Genomic DNA, 25,677 nt, shown 5'->3' with positions numbered 1-25,677 from the left:
GAAAAAATGAATCAAAATGTCAAATGGATTGTGCCTCATGTTGAATAACCACTTTTTGAAGCCACACAGTGACCAAAATTGCCATTTTAACAGACTTTTCCTCCTTCTCAGAAGCTTCTATTTCGACCAATTTCTGTCAGCAAAATGACTCTAAACACCTTCATTTTAGTTCCAAACATGATAATTCACATTTAATAGTCATTTACAGTCAAAAAAGAAAACAATAAAAAATGACCATTTCTGACTATGTGGAGAAAGTTCGACAGGTCATCAAAAAAACGTATGTTTTCAAATGTTGAAAAAATGATGCAAAATATCAAAAGGATTGTAGCTCATGTTGAATAACCACTTTTTAAAGCCCCACAGTGACCAAAATTGCCATTTTAACAGACTTTTCCTCCTTCTCAGAAGCTTCTATTTCGACCAATTTCTGGCAGAAAAATGACTCTAAACACACTTATTTTAGTTCCAAAAGCGATAATTCACATTTAATAGTCGTTTACAGTCAAAAGAGAAAACAATAAAAAATGACCATTTCTGACTGTGTGGAGAAAGTTCGATAGGTCCGGGGTCGTCGTTTTTCATCAAAAAAACTTATTTTTTCCAATGTTGAAAAAATGATGTAAAATTTCAAATGGATTGTGCCTCATGTTGAATAACCACTTTTTAAAGTCACACAGTGACCAAAATTGCCATTTTAACAGACTTTTCCTCCTTCTCAGAAGCTTCTGGCAGAAAAATGACTCTAAACACACTTATTTTAGTTCCAAAAGCGATAATTCACATTTAATAGTCGTTTATAGTCAAAAGAGAAAACAATAAAAAATGACAATTTCTGACTATGTGGAGAAAGTTCGACAGGTCCGGATTCATCGTTTTTCATCAAAAACATTTTTTTTTCGAATGTTGAAAAAATTAATCAAAATGTCAAATGGATTGTGCCTCATGTTGAATAACCACTTTTTGAAGCCACACAGTGACCAAAATTGCCATTTTAACAGACTTTTCCTCCTACTCAGAAGCTTCTATTTCGACCAATTTCTGTCAGAAAAATGACTCTAAACACCTTAATTTCAGTTCCAAACATGGCAATTCACATTTATTAGTCATTTACAGTCAAAAAAGAAAACAATAAAAAATGACCATTTCTGACTACGTGGAGAAAGTTCGACTGGTCTGTGGTCATCGTTTTCATCAAAAAAATAATTTTTTCAAATGGTGAAAAAATTATTCAAAATGTCAAATGGATTGTGCCTCATGTTGAATAACCACTTTTTAAAGTCACACAGTGACCAAAATTGCCATTTTAACAGACTTTTCCTCCTTCTCAGAAGCTTCTATTTCGACCAATTTCTGGCAGAAAAATGACTCTAAACACACTTATTTTAGTTCCAAAAGCGATAATTCACATTTAATAGTCTTTTATAGTCAAAAGAGAAAACAATAAAAATGACCATTTCTGACTATGTGGAGAAAGTTCGACAGGTCTGTGGTCATCGTTTTTCATCAAAAAAATTATTTTTTCAAATGGTGAAAAAATTATTCAAAATGTCAAATGGATTGTGCCTCATGTTGAATAACCACTTTTTAAAGTCACACAGTGACCAAAATTGCCATTTTAACAGACTTTTCCTCCTTCTCAGAAGCTTCTATTTCGACCAATTTCTGTCAGCAAAATGACTCTAAACACCTTCATTTTAGTTCCAAACATGATAATTCACATTTAATAGTCATTAACAGTCAAAAAAGAAAACAATAAAAAATGACCATTTCTGACTATGTGGAGAAAGTTCGACAGGTCATCAAAAAAAGTATGTTTTCAAATGTTGAAAAAATTATGCAAAATATCAAAAGGATTGTGCCTCATGTTGAATAACCACTTTTTAAAGCCCCACAGTGACCAAAATTGCCATTTTAACAGACTTTTCCTCCTTCTCAGAAGCTTCTATTTCGACCAATTTCTGGCAGAAAAATGACTCTAAACACACTTATTTTAGTTACAAAAGCGATAATTCACATTTAATAGTAGTTTATAGTCAAAAGAGAAAACAATAAAAAATGAACATTTTTGACTATGTGGAGAAAGTTCGACAGGTCTGAGGTCATCATTTTTCATCAAAAAAAATATTTTTTCAAATGGTGAAAAAATGATTCAAAATGTCAAAAGGATTGTGCCTCATGTTGAATAACCACTTTTTAAAGCCCCACAGTGACCAAAATTGCAATTTTTACAGACTTTTCCTCCAACTCAGAAGCTTCAATTTCGATCAATTTCTGGCAGAAAAATGACTCTAATTACTCTTATTTTAGTTCCAAAAGTGATAATTCATATTTAATAGTCATTTACAGTCAAAAGAGAAAACATTAAAATATGACCATTTCTGACCATCGGAGAAAGTTTGACATCGTTTTTCATCAAAACATTTTTTTTTTCGAATGTTGAAAAAATGAATCAAAATGTCAAATGGATTGTGCCTCATTTTGAATAACCACTTTTTGAAGTCACACAGTGACCAAAATTGCCATTTTAACAGACTTTTCCTCCTACTCAGAAGCTTCTATTTCGACCAATTTCTGTCAGAAAAATGACTCTAAACACCTTCATTTTAGTTCCAAACATGATAATTCACATTTAATAGTCATTTACAGTCAAAAAAGAAAACAATAAAAAATGACCATTTCTGACTATGTGGAGAAAGTTCGACAGGTCATCAAAAAAACGTATGTTTTCAAATGTTGAAAAAATGATGCAAAATATCAAAAGGATTGTGCCTCATGTTGAATAACCACTTTTTAAAGCCCCACAGTGACCAAAATTGCCATTTTAACAGACTTTTCCTCCTTCTCAGAAGCTTCTATTTCGACCAATTTCTGGCAGAAAAATGACTCTAAACACACTTATTTTAGTTCCAAAAGCGATAATTCACATTTAATAGTCGTTTACAGTCAAAAGAGAAAACAATAAAAAATGACCATTTCTGACTGTGTGGAGAAAGTTCGATAGGTCCGGGGTCGTCGTTTTTCATCAAAAAAACGTATTTTTTCAAATGTTGAAAAAATGATGTAAAATGTCAAATGGATTGTGCCTCATGTTGAATAATCACTTTTTAAAGTCACACAGTGACCAAAATTGCCATTTTAACAGACTTTTCCTCCTTCTCAGAAGCTTCTGGCAGAAAAATGACTCTAAACACACTTATTTTAGTTCCAAAAGCGATAATTCACATTTAATAGTCGTTTATAGTCAAAAGAGAAAACAATAAAAAATGACAATTTCTGACTATGTGGAGAAAGTTCGACAGGTCCGGATTCATCGTTTTTCATCAAAAACATTTTTTTTTCGAATGTTGAAAAAATTAATCAAAATGTCAAATGGATTGTGCCTCATGTTGAATAACCACTTTTTGAAGCCACACAGTGACCAAAATTGCCATTTTAACAGACTTTTCCTCCTACTCAGAAGCTTCTATTTCGACCAATTTCTGTCAGAAAAATGACTCTAAACACCTTCATTTCAGTTCCAAACATGGCAATTCACATTTATTAGTCATTTACAGTCAAAAAAGAAAACAATAAAAAATGACCATTTCTGACTACGTGGAGAAAGTTCGACAGGTCATCAAAAAAACGTATGTTTTCAAATGTTGAAAAAATGATGCAAAATATCAAAAGGATTGTGCCTCATGTTGAATAACCACTTTTTAAAGCCCCACAGTGACCAAAATTGCCATTTTAACAGACTTTTCCTCCTTCTCAGAAGCTTCTATTTCGACCAATTTCTGGCAGAAAAATGACTCTAACACACTTATTTTAGTTCCAAAAGCGATAATTCACATTTAATAGTCGTTTACAGTCAAAAGAGAAAACAATAAAAAATGACCATTTCTGACTGTGTGGAGAAAGTTCGATAGGTCCGGGGTCTTCGTTTTTCATCAAAAAAACTTCTTTTTTCAAATGTTGAAAAAATGATGTAAAATGTCAAATGGATTGTGCCTCATGTTGAATAATCACTTTTTAAAGTCACACAGTGACCAAAATTGCCATTTTAACAGACTTTTCCTCCTTCTCAGAAGCTTCTGGCAGAAAAATGACTCTAAACACACTTATTTTAGTTCCAAAAGCGATAATTCACATTTAATAGTCGTTTATAGTCAAAAGAGAAAACAATAAAAAATGACAATTTCTGACTATGTGGAGAAAGTTCGACAGGTCCGGATTCATCGTTTTTCATCAAAAACATTTTTTTTTCGAATGTTGAAAAAATTAATTAAAATGTCAAATGGATTGTGCCTCATGTTGAATAACCACTTTTTGAAGCCACACAGTGACCAAAATTGCCATTTTAACAGACTTTTCCTCCTACTCAGAAGCTTCTATTTCGACCAATTTCTGTCAGAAAGATGACTCTAAACACCTTCATTTCAGTTCCAAACATGGCAATTCACATTTATTAGTCATTTACAGTCAAAAACAGAAAACAATAAAAAATGACCATTTCTGACTACGTGGAGAAAGTTCGACTGGTCTGTGGTCATCGTTTTCATCAAAAAAATTATTTTTTCAAATGGTGAAAAAATGATTCAAAATGTCAAATGGATTGTGCCTCATGTTGAATAACCACTTTTTAAAGCCACACAGTGACCAAAATTGCCATTTTAACAGACTTTTCCTCCTTCTCAGAAGCTTCTATTTCGACCAATTTCTGGCAGAAAAATGACTCTAAACACACTTATTTTAGTTCCAAAAGCGATAATTCACATTTAATAGTCTTTTATAGTCAAAAGAGAAAACAATAAAAATGACCATTTCTGACTATGTGGAGAAAGTTCGACAGGTCTGTGGTCATCGTTTTTCATCAAAAAAATTATTTTTTCAAATGGTGAAAAAATTATTCAAAATGTCAAATGGATTGTGCCTCATGTTGAATAACCACTTTTTAAAGTCACACAGTGACCAAAATTGCCATTTTAACAGACTTTTCCTCCTTCTCAGAAGCTTCTATTTCGACCAATTTCTGTCAGCAAAATGACTCTAAACACCTTCATTTTAGTTCCAAACATGATAATTCACATTTAATAGTCATTAACAGTCAAAAAAGAAAACAATAAAAAATGACCATTTCTGACTATGTGGAGAAAGTTCGACAGGTCATCAAAAAAAGTATGTTTTCAAATGTTGAAAAAATTATGCAAAATATCAAAAGGATTGTGCCTCATGTTGAATAACCACTTTTTAAAGCCCCACAGTGACCAAAATTGCCATTTTAACAGACTTTTCCTCCTTCTCAGAAGCTTCTATTTCGACCAATTTCTGGCAGAAAAATGACTCTAAACACACTTATTTTAGTTCCAAAAGCGATAATTCACATTTAATAGTAGTTTATAGTCAAAAGAGAAAACAATAAGAAATGAACATTTTTGACTATGTGGAGAAAGTTCGACAGGTCTGAGGTCATCATTTTTCATCAAAAAAAATATTTTTTCAAATGGTGAAAAAATGATTCAAAATGTCAAAAGGATTGTGCCTCATGTTGAATAACCACTTTTTAAAGCCCCACAGTGACCAAAATTGCAATTTTTACAGACTTTTCCTCCAACTCAGAAGCTTCAATTTCGATCAATTTCTGGCAGAAAAATGACTCTAATTACTCTTATTTTAGTTCCAAAAGTGATAATTCATATTTAATAGTCATTTACAGTCAAAAGAGAAAACATTAAAATATGACCATTTCTGACCATCGGAGAAAGTTTGACATCGTTTTTCATCAAAACATTTTTTTTTTCGAATGTTGAAAAAATGAATCAAAATGTCAAATGGATTGTGCCTCATTTTGAATAACCACTTTTTGAAGCCACACAGTGACCAAAATTGCCATTTTAACAGACTTTTCCTCCTACTCAGAAGCTTCTATTTCGACCAATTTCTGTCAGAAAAATTACTCTAAACACCTTCATTTTAGTTCCAAACATGATAATTCACATTTAATAGTCATTTACAGTCAAAAAAGAAAACAATAAAAAATGACCATTTCTGACTATGTGGAGAAAGTTCGACAGGTCTGAGGTCATCATTTTTTATCAAAAAAAATATTTTTTCAAATGGTGAAAAAATGATTCAAAATGTCAAATGGATTGTGCCTCATGTTGAATAACCACTTTTTAAAGCCACACAGTGACCAAAATTGCCATTTTAACAGACTTTTCCTCCTTCTCAGAAGCTTCTATTTCGACCAATTTCTGGCAGAAAAATGACTCTAAACACACTTATTTTAGTTCCAAAAGCGATAATTCACATTTAATAGTCTTTTATAGTCAAAAGAGAAAACAATAAAAATGACCATTTCTGACTATGTGGAGAAAGTTCGACAGGTCTGTGGTCATCGTTTTTCATCAAAAAAATTATTTTTTCAAATGGTGAAAAAATTATTCAAAATGTCAAATGGATTGTGCCTCATGTTGAATAACCACTTTTTAAAGTCACACGGTGACCAAAATTGCCATTTTAAAAGACTTTTCCTCCTTCTCAGAAGCTTCTATTTCGACCAATTTCTGTCAGCAAAATGACTCTAAACACCTTCATTTTAGTTCCAAACATGATAATTCACATTTAATAGTCATTTACAGTCAAAAAAGAAAACAATAAAAAATGACCATTTCTGACTATGTGGAGAAAGTTCGACAGGTCATCAAAAAAACGTATGTTTTCAAATGTTGAAAAAATGATGCAAAATATCAAAAGGATTGTGCCTCATGTTGAATAACCACTTTTTAAAGCCCCACAGTGACCAAAATTGCCATTTTAACAGACTTTTCCTCCTTCTCAGAAGCTTCTATTTCGACCAATTTCTGGCAGAAAAATGACTCTAACACACTTATTTTAGTTCCAAAAGCGATAATTCACATTTAATAGTAGTTTATAGTCAAAAGAGAAAACAATAAAAATTGAACATTTCTGACTATGTGGAGAAAGTTCGACAGGTCTGTGGTCATCGTTTTTCATCAAAAACATTTTTTTTTTCGAATGTTGAAAAAATGAATCAAAATGTCAAATGGATTGTGCCTCATGTTGAATAACCACTTTTTGAAGCCACACAGTGACCAAAATTGCCATTTTAACAGACTTTTCCTCCTACTCAGAAGCTTCTATTTCGACCAATTTTTGTCAGAAAAATGACTCTAAACACCTTCATTTCAGTTCCAAACATGGCAATTCACATTTATTAGTCATTTACAGTCAAAAAAGAAAACAATAAAAAATGACCATTTCTGACTACGTGGAGAAAGTTCGACTGGTCTGTGGTCATCGTTTTCATTAAAAAAATAATTTTTTCAAATGGTGAAAAAATTATTCAAAATGTCAAATGGATTGTGCCTCATGTTGAATAACCACTTTTTAAAGCCACACAGTGACCAAAATTGCCATTTTAACAGACTTTTTCTCCTTCTCAGAAGCTTCTATTTCGACCAATTTCTGGCAGAAAAATGACTCTAAACACACTTATTTTAGTTCCAAAAGCGATAATTCACATTTAATAGTCTTTTATAGTCAAAAGAGAAAACAATAAAAATGACCATTTCTGACTATGTGGAGAAAGTTCGACAGGTCTGTGGTCATCGTTTTTCATCAAAAAAATAATGTTTTCAAATGGTGAAAAAATTATTCAAAATGTCAAATGGATTGTGCCTCATGTTGAATAACCACTTTTTAAAGTCACACAGTGACCAAAATTGCCATTTTAACAGACTTTTCCTCCTTCTCAGAAGCTTCTATTTCGACCAATTTCTGTCAGCAAAATGACTCTAAACACCTTCATTTTAGTCCAAACATGATAATTCACTTTTAATAGTCATTTACAGTCAAAAAAGAAAACAATAAAAAATGACCATTTCTGACTATGTGGAGAAAGTTCGACAAGTCATCAAAAAAACGTATGTTTTCAAATGTTGAAAAAATGATGCAAAATATCAAAAGGATTGTGCCTCATGTTGAATAACCACTTTTTAAAGCCCTACAGTGACCAAAATTGCCATTTTAACAGACTTTTCCTCCTTCTCAGAAGCTTCTATTTCGACCAATTTCTGGCAGAAAAATGACTCTAAACACACTTATTTTAGTTCCAAAAGCGATAATTCACATTTAATAGTAGTTTATAGTCAAAAGAGAAAACAATAAAAAATGACTATTTCTGACTATGTGGAGAAAGTTCGACAGGTCTGAGGTCATCATTTTTCATCAAAAAAAATATTTTTTCAAATGGTGAAAAAATGATTCAAAATGTCAAAAGGATTGTGCCTCATGTTGAATAACCACTTTTTAAAGCCCCACAGTGACCAAAATTGCAATTTTTACAGACTTTTCCTCCAACTCAGAAGCTTCAATTTCGATCAATTTCTGGCAGAAAAATGACTCTAATTACTCTTATTTTAGTTCCAAAAGTGATAATTCATATTTAATAGTCATTTACAGTCAAAAGAGAAAACATTAAAATATGACCATTTCTGACCATCGGAGAAAGTTTGACAGGTCCGGGTTCATCGTTTTTCATCAAAACAATTTTTTTTTCGATTGTTGAAAAAATGAATCAAAATGTCAAATGGATTGTGCCTCATTTTGAATAACCACTTTTTGAAGCCACACAGTGACCAAAATTGCCATTTTAACAGACTTTTCCTCCTACTCAGAAGCTTCTATTTCGACCAATTTCTGTCAGAAAAATGACTCTTAACACCTTCATTTTAGTTCCAAACATGATAATTCACATTTAATAGTCATTTACAGTCAAAAAAGAAAACAATAAAAAATGACCATTTCTGACTATGTGGAGAAAGTTCGACAGGTCTGAGGTCATCATTTTTCATCCCAAAAATTTTTTTTTCAAATGGTGAAAAAATGATTCAAAATGTCAAATGGATTGTGCCTCATGTTGAATAACCACTTTTTAAAGTCACACAGTGACCAAAATTGCCATTTTAACAGACTTTTCCTCCTTCTCAGAAGCTTCTATTTCGACCAATTTCTGGCAGAAAAATGACTCTAAACACACTTATTTTAGTTCCAAAAGCGATAATTCACATTTAATAGTAGTTTATAGTCAAAAGAGAAAACAATAAAAAAATGACCATTTCTGACTATGTGGAGAAAGTTCGACAGGTCGGGATTCATCGTTTTCATCAAAAAAACTTATTTTTTCAAATGTTGAAAAAATGATGCAAAATATCAAAAGGATTGTGCCTCATGTTGAATAACCACTTTTTAAAGCCCCACAGTGACCAAAATTGCAATTTTTACAGACTTTTCCTCCTACTCAGAGCTTCAATTTCGATCAATTTCTGGCAGAAAAATGACTCTAATTACTCTTATTTTAGTTCCAAAAGTGATAATTCATATTTAATAGTCATTTACAGTCAAAAGAGAAAACAATAAAAAATGACCATTTCTGACCATCTGGAGAAAGTTCGACAGGTCCGGGTTCATCGTTTTTCATCCAAAAAATTATTTTTTTCGATGTTGAAAAAATTTATCAAAATGTCAAATGGATTGTGCCTCATGTTGAATAACCACTTTTTGAAGCCACACAGTGACCAAAATTGCCATTTTAACAGACTTTTCCTCCTACTCAGAAGCTTCTATTTCGACCAATTTCTGTCAGCAAAATGACTCTAAACACCTTCATTTTAGTTCCAAACATGATCATTCACATTTAATAGTCATTTACAGTCAAAAAAGAAAACAATAAAAAATGACCATTTCTGACTATGTGGAGAAAGTTCGACAGGTCATCAAAAAAACGTATGTTTTCAAATGTTGAAACAATGATGCAAAATATCAAAAGGATTGTGCCTCATGTTGAATAACCACTTGTTAAAGCCCCAGAGTGACCAAAATTGCAATTTTTACAGACTTTTCCTCCTACTCAGAAGCTTCTATTTCGATCAATTTGTGGCAGAAAAATGACTCTAAACACTCTTATTTTAGTTCCAAAAGTGATAATTCATATTTAATAGTCATTTACAGTCAAAAAAGAAAAGAATAAAATATGACCATTTCTGACTATGTGGAGAAAGTTCGACAGGTCTGTGGCCATCGTTTTTCATCAAAAAAATTATTTTTTCAAATGTTGAAAAAACGATGCAAAATATCAAAAGGATTGTGCCTCATGTTGAATAACCACTTTTTAAAGCCCCACAGTGACCAAAATTGCCATTTTTACAGACTTTTCCTCCTACTCAGAAGCTTTATTTCGACCAATTTCTGGCAGAAAAATGACTCTAAACACACTTATTTTAGTTCCAAAAGCGATAATTCACATTTAATAGTCGTTTACAGTCAAAAGAGAAAACAATAAAAAATGACCATTTCTGACTGTGTGGAGAAAGTTCGATAGGTCCGGGGTCGTCGTTTTTCATCAAAAAAACTTATTTTTTCAAATGTTGAAAAAATGATGCAAAATGTCAAATGGATTGTGCCTCATGTTGAATAACCACTTTTTGAAGCCACACAGTGACCAAAATTGCCATTTTAACAGACTTTTCCTCCTACTCAGAAGCTTCTATTTCGACCAATTTCTGTCAGAAAAATGACTCTAAACATCTTCATTTCAGTTCCAAACATGGCAATTCACATTTATTAGTCATTTATAGTCAAAAAAGAAAACAATAAAAAATGACCATTTCTGACTACGTGGAGAAAGTTCGACTGGTCTGTGGTCATCGTTTTCATAAAAAAAATATTTTTTTCAAATGGTGAAAAAATGATTCAAAATGTCAAATGGATTGTGCCTCATGTTGAATAACCACTTTTTAAAGCCACACAGTGACCAAAATTGCCATTTTAACAGACTTTTCCTCCTTCTCAGAAGCTTCTATTTCGACCAATTTCTGACAGAAAAATGACTCTAAACACACTTATTTTAGTTCCAAAAGCGATAATTCACATTTAATAGTCTTTTATAGTCAAAAGAGAAAACAATAAAAATGACCACTTCTGACTATGTGGAGAAAGTTTTGTAGGTCTGTGGTCATCGTTTTTCATCAAAAAAATTATTTTTTCAAATGGTGAAAAAATTATTCAAAATGTCAAATGGATTGTGCCTCATGTTGAATAACCACTTTTTAAAGTCACACAGTGACCAAAATTGCCATTTTAACATACTTTTCCTCCTTCTCAGAAGCTTCTATTTCGACCAATTTCTGTCAGCAAAATGACTCTAAACACCTTCATTTTAGTTCCAAACATGATAATTCACATTTAATAGTCATTTACAGTCAAAAAAGAAAACAATAAAAAAATGACCATTTCTGACTATGTGGAGAAAGTTCGACAAGTCATCAAACAAACGTATGTTTTCAATTGTTGAAAAAATGATGCAAAATATCAAAAGGATTGTGCCTCATGTTGAATAACCACTTGTTAAAGCCCCAGAGTGACCAAAATTGCAATTTTTACAGACTTTTCCTCCTACTCAGAAGCTTCTATTTCGATCAATTTCTGGCAGAAAAATGACTCTAAACACTCTTATTTTAGTTCCAAAAGTGATAATTCACATTTAATAGTCGTTTACAGTCAAAAGGGAAAACATTACAAAATGACCATTTCTGACCATCTGTAGAAAGTTTGACAGGTCCGAGGTCATCGTTTTTCATCCAAAAAATAATTTTTTCAAATGTTGAGAAAATGATGCAAAATGTCAAAAGGATTGTGCCTCATGTTGAATAACCACTTTTTAAAGCCGCACAGTGACCAAAATTGCCATTTTAACAGACTTTTCCTCCTTCTCAGAAGCTTCTATTTCGACCAATTTCTGGCAGAAAAATGACTCTAAACACACTTATTTTAGTTCCAAAAGCGATAATTCACATTTAATAGTCGTTTACAGTCAAAAGAGAAAACAATAAAAAATAACCATTTCTGACTGTGTGGAGAAAGTTCGACAGGTCCGGATTCATCGTTTTTCATCAAAAACATTTTTTTTTCGAATGTTGAAAAAATGAATCAAAATGTCAAATGGATTGTGCCTCATGTTGAATAACCACTTTTTGAAGCCACACAGTGACCAAAATTGCCATTTTAACAGACTTTTCCTCCTACTCAGAAGCTTCTATTTCGACCAATTTCTGTCAGAAAAATGACTCTAAACACCTTCATTTCAGTTCCAAACATGGCAATTCACATTTATTAGTCATTTACAGTCAAAAAAGAAAACAATAAAAAATGACCATTTCTGACTACGTGGAGAAAGTTCGACTGGTCTGTGGTCATCGTTTTCATCAAAAAAATAATTTTTTCAAATGGTGAAAAAATGATTCAAAATGTCAAATGGATTGTGCCTCATGTTGAATAACCACTTTTTAAAGCCACACAGTGACCAAAATTGCCATTTTAACAGACTTTTCCTCCTTCTCAGAAGCTTCTATTTCTTTCTGGCAGAAAAATGACTCTAAACACACTTATTTTAGTTCCAAAAGCGATAATTCACATTTAATAGTAGTTTATAGTCAAAAGAGAAAACAATAAAAATGACCATTTCTGACTATGTGGAGAAAGTTCGACAGGTCTGTGGTCATCGTTTTTCATCAAAAAAATTATTTTTTCAAATGGTGAAAAAATTATTCAAAATGTCAAATGGATTGTGCCTCATTTTGAATAACCACTTTTTGAAGCCACACAGTGACCAAAATTGCCATTTTAACAGACTTTTCCTCCTACTCAGAAGCTTCTATTTCGACCAATTTCTGTCAGAAAAATGACTCTAAACACCTTCATTTCAGTTCCAAACATGGCAATTCACATTTATTAGTCATTTACACTCAAAAAAGAAAACAATAAAAAATGACCATTTCTGACTATGTGGAGAAAGTTCGACAGGTCTGTGGTCATCGTTTTCATCAAAAAAATAATTTTTTCAAATGGTGAAAAAATGATTCAAAATGTCAAATGGATTGTGCCTCATGTTGAATAACCACTTTTTAAAGTCACACAGTGACCAAAATTGCAATTTTTACAGACTTTTCCTCCTTCTCAGAAGCTTCTATTTCGACCAATTTCTGGCAGAAAAATGACTCTAAACACACTTATTTTAGTTCCAAAAGTGATAATTCATATGTAATAGTCATTTACAGTCAAAAAAGAAAAGAATAAAAAATGACCATTTCTGTCTATGTGGAGAAAGTTCGACAGGTCCGGATTCATCGTTTTCATCAAAAAAACTTATTTTTTCAAATGTTGAAAAAATGATGCAAAATATCAAAAGGATTGTGCCTCATGTTGAATAACCACTTTTTAAAGCCCCACAGTGACCAAAATTGCAATTTTTACAGACTTTTCCTCCTACTCAGAGCTTCAATTTCGATCAATTTCTGGCAGAAAAATGACTCTAATTACTCTTATTTTAGTTCCAAAAGTGATAATTCATATTTAATAGTCATTTACAGTCAAAAGAGAAAACAATAAAAAATGACCATTTCTGACCATCTGGAGAAAGTTCGACAGGTCCGGGTTCATCGTTTTTCATCAAAAAATTTTTTTTTTTCGATGTTGAAAAAATTAATCAAAATGTCAAATGGATTGTGCCTCATGTTGAATAACCACTTTTTGAAGCCACACAGTGACCAAAATTGCCATTTTAACAGACTTTTCCTCCTACTCAGAAGCTTCTATTTCGACCAATTTCTGTCAGCAAAATGACTCTAAACACCTTCATTTTAGTTCCAAACATGATCATTCACATTTAATAGTCATTTACAGTCAAAAAAGAAAACAATAAAAAATGACCATTTCTGACTATGTGGAGAAAGTTCGACAGGTCATCAAAAAAACGTATGTTTTCAAATGTTGAAAAAATGATGCAAAATATCAAAAGGATTGTGCCTCATGTTGAATAACCACTTGTTAAAGCCCCAGAGTGACCAAAATTGCAATTTTTACAGACTTTTCCTCCTACTCAGAAGCTTCTATTTCGATCAATTTCTGGCAGAAAAATGACTCTAAACACTCTTATTTTAGTTCCAAAAGTGATAATTCATATTTAATAGTCATTTACAGTCAAAAAAGAAAAGAATAAAATATGACCATTTCTGACTATGTGGAGAAAGTTCGACAGGTCTGTGGCCATCGTTTTTCATCAAAAAAATTATTTTTTCAAATGTTGAAAAAACGATGCAAAATATCAAAAGGATTGTGCCTCATGTTGAATAACCACTTTTTAAAGCCCCACAGTGACCAAAATTGCCATTTTTACAGACTTTTCCTCCTACTCAGAAGCTTTATTTCGACCAATTTCTGGCAGAAAAATGACTCTAAACACACTTATTTTAGTTCCAAAAGCGATAATTCACATTTAATAGTCGTTTACAGTCAAAAGAGAAAACAATAAAAAATGACCATTTCTGACTGTGTGGAGAAAGTTCGATAGGTCCGGGGTCGTCGTTTTTCATCAAAAAAACTTATTTTTTCAAATGTTGAAAAAATGATGCAAAATGTCAAATGGATTGTGCCTCATGTTGAATAACCACTTTTTGAAGCCACACAGTGACCAAAATTGCCATTTTAACAGACTTTTCCTCCTACTCAGAAGCTTCTATTTCGACCAATTTCTGTCAGAAAAATGACTCTAAACATCTTCATTTCAGTTCCAAACATGGCAATTCACATTTATTAGTCATTTACAGTCAAAAAAGAAAACAATAAAAAATGACCATTTCTGACTACGTGGAGAAAGTTCGACTGGTCTGTGGTCATCGTTTTCATTAAAAAAATAATTTTTTCAAATGGTGAAAAAATGATTCAAAATGTCAAATGGATTGTGCCTCATGTTGAATAACCACTTTTTAAAGCCACACAGTGACCAAAATTGCCATTTTAACAGACTTTTCCTCCTTCTCAGAAGCTTCTATTTCGACCAATTTCTGTCAGCAAAATGACTCTAAACACCTTCATTTTAGTTCCAAACATGATAATTCACATTTAATAGTCATTTACAGTCAAAAAAGAAAACAATAAAAAATGACCATTTCTGACTATGTGGAGAAAGTTCGACAAGTCATCAAACAAACGTATGTTTTCAAATGTTGAAAAAATGATGCAAAATATCAAAAGGATTGTGCCTCATGTTGAATAACCACTTGTTAAAGCCCCAGAGTGACCAAAATTGCAATTTTTACAGACTTTTCCTCCTACTCAGAAGCTTCTATTTCGATCAATTTCTGGCAGAAAAATGACTCTAAACACTCTTATTTTAGTTCCAAAAGTGATAATTCACATTTAATAGTCGTTTACAGTCAAAAGGGAAAACATTACAAAATGACCATTTCTGACCATCTGTAGAAAGTTTGACAGGTCCGAGGTCATCGTTTTTCATCCAAAAAATAATTTTTTCAAATGTTGAGAAAATGATGCAAAATGTCAAAAGGATTGTGCCTCATGTTGAATAACCACTTTTTAAAGCCCCACAGTGACCAAAATTGCCATTTTAACAGACTTTTCCTCCTTCTCAGAAGCTTCTATTTCGACCAATTTCTGGCAGAAAAATGACTCTAAACACACTTATTTTAGTTCCAAAAGCGATAATTCACATTTAATAGTCGTTTACAGTCAAAAGAGAAAACAATAAAAAATAACCATTTCTGACTGTGTGGAGAAAGTTCGACAGGTCCGGATTCATCGTTTTTCATCAAAAACATTTTTTTTTCGAATGTTGAAAAAATGAATCAAAATGTCAAATGGATTGTGCCTCATCTTGAATAACCACTTTTTGAAGCCACACAGTGACCAAAATTGCCATTTTAACAGACTTTTCCTCCTACTCAGAAGCTTCTATTTCGACCAATTTCTGTCAGAAAAATGACTCTAAACACCTTCATTTCAGTTCCAAACATGGCAATTCACATTTATTAGTCATTTACAGTCAAAAAAGAAAACAATAAAAAATGACCATTTCTGACTACGTGGAGAAAGTTCGACTGGTCTGTGGTCATCGTTTTCATCAAAAAAATAATTTTTTCAAATGGTGAAAAAATGATTCAAAATGTCAAATGGATTGTGCCTCATGTTGAATAACCACTTTTTAAAGCCACACAGTGACCAAAATTGCCATTTTAACAGACTTTTCCTCCTTCTCAGAAGCTTCTATTTCTTTCTGGCAGAAAAATGACTCTAAACACACTTTTTTAGTTCCAAAAGCGATAATTCACATTTAATAGTAGTTTATAGTCAAAAGAGAAAACAATAAAAATGACCATTTCTGACTATGTGGAGAAAGTTCGACAGGTCTGTGGTCATCGTTTTTCATCAAAAAAATTATTTTTTCAAATGGTGAAAAAATTATTCAAAATGTCAAATGGATTGTGCCTCATTTTGAATAACCACTTTTTGAAGCCACACAGTGACCAAAATTGCCATTTTAACAGACTTTTCCTCCTACTCAGAAGCTTCTATTTCGACCAATTTCTGTCAGAAAAATGACTCTAAACACCTTCATTTCAGTTCCAAACATGGCAATTCACATTTATTAGTCATTTACACTCAAAAAAGAAAACAATAAAAAATGACCATTTCTGACTACGTGGAGAAAGTTCGACTGGTCTGTGGTCATCGTTTTCATCAAAAAAATAATTTTTTCAAATGGTGAAAAAATGATTCAAAATGTCAAATGGATTGTGCCTCATGTTGAATAACCACTTTTTAAAGCCCCACAGTGACCAAAATTGCAATTTTTACAGACTTTTCCTCCTTCTCAGAAGCTTCTATTTCGACCAATTTCTGGCAGAAAAATGACTCTAAACACACTTATTTTAGTTCCAAAAGTGATAATTCATATTTAATAGTCATTTACAGTCAAAAAAGAAAAGAATAAAAAATGACCATTTCTGTCTATGTGGAGAAAGTTCGACAGGTCTGTGGCCATCGTTTTTCATCAAAAAAATAATTTTTTCAAATGGTGAAAAAATTATTCAAAATGTCAAATGGATTGTGCCTCATGTTGAATAACCACTTTTTAAAGTCACACAGTGACCAAAATTGCCATTTTAACAGACTTTTCCTCCTTCTCAGAAGCTTCTATTTCGACCAATTTCTGTCAGCAAAATGACTCTAAACACCTTCATTTTAGTCCAAACATGATAATTCACTTTTAATAGTCATTTACAGTCAAAAAAGAAAACAATAAAAAATGACCATTTCTGACTATGTGGAGAAAGTTCGACAAGTCATCAAAAAAACGTATGTTTTCAAATGTTGAAAAAATGATGCAAAATATCAAAAGGATTGTGCCTCATGTTGAATAACCACTTTTTAAAGCCCTACAGTGACCAAAATTGCCATTTTAACAGACTTTTCCTCCTTCTCAGAAGATTCTATTTCGACCAATTTCTGGCAGAAAAATGACTCTAAACACACTTATTTTAGTTCCAAAAGCGATAATTCACATTTAATAGTAGTTTATAGTCAAAAGAGAAAACAATAAAAAATGACTATTTCTGACTATGTGGAGAAAGTTCGACAGGTCTGAGGTCATCATTTTTCATCAAAAAAAATATTTTTTCAAATGGTGAAAAAATGATTCAAAATGTCAAAAGGATTGTGCCTCATGTTGAATAACCACTTTTTAAAGCCCCACAGTGACCAAAATTGCAATTTTTACAGACTTTTCCTCCAACTCAGAAGCTTCAATTTCGATCAATTTCTGGCAGAAAAATGACTCTAATTACTCTTATTTTAGTTCCAAAAGTGATAATTCATATTTAATAGTCATTTACAGTCAAAAGAGAAAACATTAAAATATGACCATTTCTGACCATCGGAGAAAGTTTGACAGGTCCGGGTTCATCGTTTTTCATCAAAACAATTTTTTTTTCGATTGTTGAAAAAATGAATCAAAATGTCAAATGGATTGTGCCTCATTTTGAATAACCACTTTTTGAAGCCACACAGTGACCAAAATTGCCATTTTAACAGACTTTTCCTCCTACTCAGAAGCTTCTATTTCGACCAATTTCTGTCAGAAAAATGACTCTTAACACCTTCATTTTAGTTCCAAACATGATAATTCACATTTAATAGTCATTTACAGTCAAAAAAGAAAACAATAAAAAATGACCATTTCTGACTATGTTGAGAAAGTTCGACAGGTCTGAGGTCATCATTTTTCATCAAAAAAAATATTTTTTCAAATGGTGAAAAAATGATTCAAAATGTCAAATGGATTGTGCCTCATGTTGAATAACCACTTTTTAAAGTCACACAGTGACCAAAATTGCCATTTTAACAGACTTTTCCTCCTTCTCAGAAGCTTCTATTTCGACCAATTTCTGGCAGAAAAATGACTCTAAACACACTTATTTTAGTTCCAAAAGCGATAATTCACATTTAATAGTAGTTTATAGTCAAAAGAGAAAACAATAAAAAATGACCATTTCTGACTATGTGGAGAAAGTTCGACAGGTCCGGATTCATCGTTTTCATCAAAAAAACTTATTTTTTCAAATGTTGAAAAAATGATGCAAAATATCAAAAGGATTGTGCCTCATGTTGAATAACCACTTTTTAAAGCCCCACAGTGACCAAAATTGCAATTTTTACAGACTTTTCCTCCTACTCAGAGCTTCAATTTCGATCAATTTCTGGCAGAAAAATGACTCTAATTACTCTTATTTTAGTTCCAAAAGTGATAATTCATATTTAATAGTCATTTACAGTCAAAAGAGAAAACAATAAAAAATTACCATTTCTGACCATCTGGAGAAAGTTCGACAGGTCCGGGTTCATCGTTTTTCATCCAAAAATTTTTTTTTTTCGATGTTGAAAAAATTAATCAAAATGTCAAATGGATTGTGCCTCATGTTGAATAACCACTTTTTGAAGCCACACAGTGACCAAAATTGCCATTTTAACAGACTTTTCCTCCTACTCAGAAGCTTCTATTTCGACCAATTTCTGTCAGAAAAATGACTCTAAACATCTTCATTTCAGTTCCAAACATGGCAATTCACATTTATTAGTCATTTACAGTCAAAAAAGAAAACAATAAAAAATGACCATTTCTGACTACGTGGAGAAAGTTCGACTGGTCTGTGGTCATCGTTTTCATTAAAAAAATAATTTTTTCAAATGGTGAAAAAATGATTCAAAATGTCAAATGGATTGTGCCTCATGTTGAATAACCACTTTTTAAAGCCACACAGTGACCAAAATTGCCATTTTAACAGACTTTTCCTCCTTCTCAGAAGCTTCTATTTCGACCAATTTCTGACAGAAAAATGACTCTAAACACCTTCATTTCAGTTCCAAACATGGCAATTCACATCAGTCAAAAAAGAAAACAATAAAAAATGACCATTTCTGACTACGTGGAGAAAGTTCGACTGGTCTGTGGTCATCGTTTTCATCAAAAAAATAATTTTTTCAAATGGTGAAAAAATGATTCAAAATGTCAAATGGATTGTGCCTCATGTTGAATAACCACTTTTTGAAGCCACACAGTGACCAAAATTGCCATTTTAACAGACTTTTCCTCCTACTCAGAAGCTTCTATTTCGACCAATTTCTGTCAGAAAAATGACTCTAAACACCTTCATTTCAGTTCCAAACATGGCAATTCACATTTATTAGTCATTTACAGTCAAAAAAGAAAACAATAAAAAATGACCATTTCTGACTACGTGGAGAAAGTTCGACTGGTCTGTGGTCATCGTTTTCATTAAAAAAATAATTTTTTCAAATGGTGAAAAAATGATTCAAAATGTCAAATGGATTGTGCCTCATGTTGAATAACCACTTTTTAAAGCCCCACAGTGACCAAAATTGCAATTTTTACAGACTTTTCCTCCTTCTCAGAAGCTTCTATTTCGACCAATTTCTGGCAGAAAAATGACTCTAAACACACTTATTTTAGTTCCAAAAGTGATAATTCATATGTAATAGTCATTTACAGTCAAAAAAGAAAAGAATAAAAAATGACCATTTCTGTCTATGTGGAGAAAGTTCGACAGGTCTGTGGCCATCGTTTTTCATCAAAAAAATTATTTTTTCAAATGTTGAAAAAACGATGCAAAATATCAAAAGGATTGTGCCTCATGTTGAATAACCACTTTTTAAAGCCCCACAGTGACCAAAATTGCCATTTTTACAGACTTTTCCTCCTACTCAGAAGCTTCTATTTCGATCAATTTCTGGCTGAAAAATGACTCTGAACACTCTTATTTTAGTTCCAAAAGTGATAATTCATATTTAATAGTTATTTACAGTCAAAAGAGAAAACATTAAAATATGACCATTTCTGACCATCTGGAGAAAGTTTGACAGGTCCAGGTTCATCGTTTTTCATCAAAACATTTTTTTTTCAAATGTTGAAAAAATGATTCAAAATTTCAAAAGGATTGTGCCTTATGTTGAATAACCACTTTTTAAAGCCACACAGTGACCAAAATTGCCATTTTAACAGACTTTTCCTCCTACTCAGAAGCTTCTATTTCGACCAATTTCTGGAAGAAAAATGAGTCTCAACACCTTCATTTTAGTTCCAAACATGATAATTCACATTTAATAGTCATTTACAGTCAAAAAAGAAAACAATAAAAAATGACCATTTCTGACTACGTGGAGAAAGTTCGACTGGTCTGTGGTCATCGTTTTCATTAAAAAAATAATTTTTTCAAATGGTGAAAAAATTATTCAAAATGTCAAATGGATTGTGCCTCATGTTGAATAACCACTTTTTAAAGCCACACAGTGACCAAAATTGCCATTTTAACAGACTTTTTCTCCTTCTCAGAAGCTTCTATTTCGACCAATTTCTGGCAGAAAAATGACTCTAAACACACTTATTTTAGTTCCAAAAGCGATAATTCACATTTAATAGTCTTTTATAGTCAAAAGAGAAAACAATAAAAATGACCATTTCTGACTATGTGGAGAAAGTTCGACAGGTCTGTGGTCATCGTTTTTCATCAAAAAAATTATTTTTTCAAATGGTGAAAAAATTATTCAAAATGTCAAATGGATTGTGCCTCATGTTGAATAACCACTTTTTAAAGTCACACAGTGACCAAAATTGCCATTTTAACAGACTTTTCCTCCTTCTCAGAAGCTTCTATTTCGACCAATTTCTGTCAGCAAAATGACTCTAAACACCTTCATTTTAGTCCAAACATGATAATTCACTTTTAATAGTCATTTACAGTCAAAAAAGAAAACAATAAAAAATGACCATTTCTGACTATGTGGAGAAAGTTCGACAAGTCATCAAAAAAACGTATGTTTTCAAATGTTGAAAAAATGATGCAAAATATCAAAAGGATTGTGCCTCATGTTGAATAACCACTTTTTAAAGCCCTACAGTGACCAAAATTGCCATTTTAACAGACTTTTCCTCCTTCTCAGAAGCTTCTATTTCGACCAATTTCTGGCAGAAAAATGACTCTAAACACACTTATTTTAGTTCCAAAAGCGATAATTCACATTTAATAGTAGTTTATAGTCAAAAGAGAAAACAATAAAAAATGACTATTTCTGACTATGTGGAGAAAGTTCGACAGGTCTGAGGTCATCATTTTTCATCAAAAAAAATATTTTTTCAAATGGTGAAAAAATGATTCAAAATGTCAAAAGGATTGTGCCTCATGTTGAATAACCACTTTTTAAAGCCCCACAGTGACCAAAATTGCAATTTTTATAGACTTTTCCTCCAACTCAGAAGCTTCAATTTCGATCAATTTCTGGCAGAAAAATGACTCTAATTACTCTTATTTTAGTTCCAAAAGTGATAATTCATATTTAATAGTCATTTACAGTCAAAAGAGAAAACATTAAAATATGACCATTTCTGACCATCGGAGAAAGTTTGACAGGTCCGGGTTCATCGTTTTTCATCAAAACAATTTTTTTTTCGAATGTTGAAAAAATGAATCAAAATGTCAAATGGATTGTGCCTCATTTTGAATAACCACTTTTTGAAGCCACACAGTGACCAAAATTGCCATTTTAACAGACTTTTCCTCCTACTCAGAAGCTTCTATTTCGACCAATTTATGTCAGAAAAATGACTCTTAACACCTTCATTTTAGTTCCAAACATGATAATTCACATTTAATAGTCATTTACAGTCAAAAAAGAAAACAATAAAAAATGACCATTTCTGACTATGTGGAGAAAGTTCGACAGGTCTGAGGTCATCATTTTTCATCAAAAAAACTTATTTTTTCAAATGTTGAAAAAATGATGCAAAATATCAAAAGGATTGTGCCTCATGTTGAATAACCACTTTTTAAAGCCCCACAGTGACCAAAATTGCAATTTTTACAGACTTTTCCTCCTACTCAGAGCTTCAATTTCGATCAATTTCTGGCAGAAAAATGACTCTAATTACTCTTATTTTAGTTCCAAAAGTGATAATTCATATTTAATAGTCATTTACAGTCAAAAGAGAAAACAATAAAAAATGACCATTTCTGACCATCTGGAGAAAGTTCGACAGGTCCGGGTTCATCGTTTTTCATCAAAAAAAAATTTTTTTTCGATGTTGAAAAAATTAATCAAAATGTCAAATGGATTATGCCTCATGTTGAATAACCACTTTTTGAAGCCACACAGTGACCAAAATTGCCATTTTAACAGACTTTTCCTCCTACTCAGAAGCTTCTATTTCGACCAATTTCTGTCAGCAAAATGACTCTAAACACCTTCATTTTAGTTCCAAACATGATCATTCACATTTAATAGTCATTTACAGTCAAAAAAGAAAAGAATAAAATATGACCATTTCTGACTATGTGGAGAAAGTTCGACAGGTCTGTGGCCATCGTTTTTCATAAAAAAAATTATTTTTTCAAATGTTGAAAAAACGATGCAAAATATCAAAAGGATTGTGCCTCATGTTGAATAACCACTTTTTAAAGCCCCACAGTGACCAAAATTGCCATTTTTACAGACTTTTCCTCCTACTCAGAAGCTTTATTTCGACCAATTTCTGGCAGAAAAATGACTCTAAACACACTTATTTTAGTTCCAAAAGCGATAATTCACATTTAATAGTCGTTTACAGTCAAAAGAGAAAACAATAAAAAATTACCATTTCTGACTGTGTGGAGAAAGTTCGATAGGTCCGGGGTCGTCGTTTTTCATCAAAAAAACTTATTTTTTCAAATGTTGAAAAAATGATGCAAAATGTCAAATGGATTGTGCCTCATGTTGAATAACCACTTTTTGAAGCCACACAGTGACCAAAATTGCCATTTTAACAGACTTTTCCTCCTACTCAGAAGCTTCTATTTCGACCAATTTCTGTCAGAAAAATGACTCTAAACATCTTCATTTCAGTTCCAAACATGGCAATTCACATTTATTAGTCATTTACAGTCAAAAAAGAAAACAATAAAAAATGACCATTTCTGACTACGTGGAGAAAGTTCGACTGGTCTGTGGTCATCGTTTTCATTAAAAAAATAATTTTTTCAAATGGTGAAAAAATGATTCAAAATGTCAAATGGATTGTGCCTCATGTTGAATAACCACTTTTTAAAGCCACACAGTGACCAAAATTGCCATTTTAACAGACTTTTCCTCCTTCTCAGAAGCTTCTATTTCGACCTATTTCTGACAGAAAAATGACTCTAAACACACTTATTTTAGTTCCAAAAGCGATAATTCACATTTAATAGTCTTTTATAGTCAAAAGAGAAAACAATAAAAATGACCACTTCTGACTATGTGGAGAAAGTTCGACAGGTCTGTGGTCATCGTTTTTCATCAAAAAAATTATTTTTTCAAATGGTGAAAAAATTATTCAAAATGTCAAATGGATTGTGCCTCATGTTGAATAACCACTTTTTAAAGTCACACAGTGACCAAAATTGCCATTTTAACATACTTTTCCTCCTTCTCAGAAGCTTCTATTTCGACCAATTTCTGTCAGCAAAATGACTCTAAACACCTTCATTTTAGTTCCAAACATGATAATTCACATTTAATAGTCATTTACAGTCAAAAAAGAAAACAATAAAAAATGACCATTTCTGACTATGTGGAGAAAGTTCGACAAGTCATCAAACAAACGTATGTTTTCAAATGTTGAAAAAATGATGCAAAATATCAAAAGGATTGTGCCTCATGTTGAATAACCACTTGTTAAAGCCCCAGAGTGACCAAAATTGCAATTTTTACAGACTTTTCCTCCTACTCAGAAGCTTCTATTTCGATCAATTTCTGGCAGAAAAATGACTCTAAACACTCTTATTTTAGTTCCAAAAGTGATAATTCACATTTAATAGTCGTTTACAGTCAAAAGGGAAAACATTACAAAATGACCATTTCTGACCATCTGTAGAAAGTTTGACAGGTCCGAGGTCATCGTTTTTCATCCAAAAAATAATTTTTTCAAATGTTGAGAAAATGATGCAAAATGTCAAAAGGATTGTGCCTCATGTTGAATAACCACTTTTTAAAGCCCCACAGTGACCAAAATTGCCATTTTAACAGACTTTTCCTCCTTCTCAGAAGCTTCTATTTCGACCAATTTCTGGCAGAAAAATGACTCTAAACACACTTATTTTAGTTCCAAAAGCGATAATTCACATTTAATAGTAGTTTATAGTCAAAAGAGAAAACAATAAAAATGACCATTTCTGACTATGTGGAGAAAGTTCGACAGGTCTGTGGTCATCGTTTTTCATCAAAAAAATTATTTTTTCAAATGGTGAAAAAATTATTCAAAATGTCAAATGGATTGTGCCTCATTTTGAATAACCACTTTTTGAAGCCACACAGTGACCAAAATTGCCATTTTAACAGACTTTTCCTCCTACTCAGAAGCTTCTATTTCGACCAATTTCTGGCAGAAAAATGACTCTAAACACACTTATTTTAGTTCCAAAAGCGATAATTCACATTTAATAGTAGTTTATAGTCAAAAGAGAAAACAATAAAAATGACCATTTCTGACTATGTGGAGAAAGTTCGACAGGTCTGTGGTCATCGTTTTTCATCAAAAAAATTATTTTTTCAAATGGTGAAAAAATTATTCAAAATGTCAAATGGATTGTGCCTCATTTTGAATAACCACTTTTTGAAGCCACACAGTGACCAAAATTGCCATTTTAACAGACTTTTCCTCCTACTCAGAAGCTTCTATTTCGACCAATTTCTGTCAGAAAAATGACTCTAAACACCTTCATTTCAGTTCCAAACATGGCAATTCACATTTATTAGTCATTTACACTCAAAAAAGAAAACAATAAAAAATGACCATTTCTGACTACGTGGAGAAAGTTCGACTGGTCTGTGGTCATCGTTTTCATCAAAAAAATAATTTTTTCAAATGGTGAAAAAATGATTCAAAATGTCAAATGGATTGTGCCTCATGTTGAATAACCACTTTTTAAAGCCCCACAGTGACCAAAATTGCATTTTTTACAGACTTTTCCTCCTTCTCAGAAGCTTCTATTTCGACCAATTTCTGGCAGAAAAATGACTCTAAACACACTTATTTTAGTTCCAAAAGTGATAATTCATATTTAATAGTCATTTACAGTCAAAAAAGAAAAGAATAAAAAATGACCATTTCTGTCTATGTGGAGAAAGTTCGACAGGTCTGTGGCCATCGTTTTTCATCAAAAAAATTATTTTTTCAAATGTTGAAAAAACGATGCAAAATATCAAAAGGATTGTGCCTCATGTTGAATAACCACTTTT

This window comes from Lissotriton helveticus, chromosome 9 (genome assembly GCF_964261635.1).
Source record: "Lissotriton helveticus chromosome 9, aLisHel1.1, whole genome shotgun sequence".
Lineage (NCBI taxonomy): Eukaryota > Metazoa > Chordata > Amphibia > Caudata > Salamandridae > Lissotriton > Lissotriton helveticus.
Note: the sequence above shows the minus strand (reverse complement) of the source record.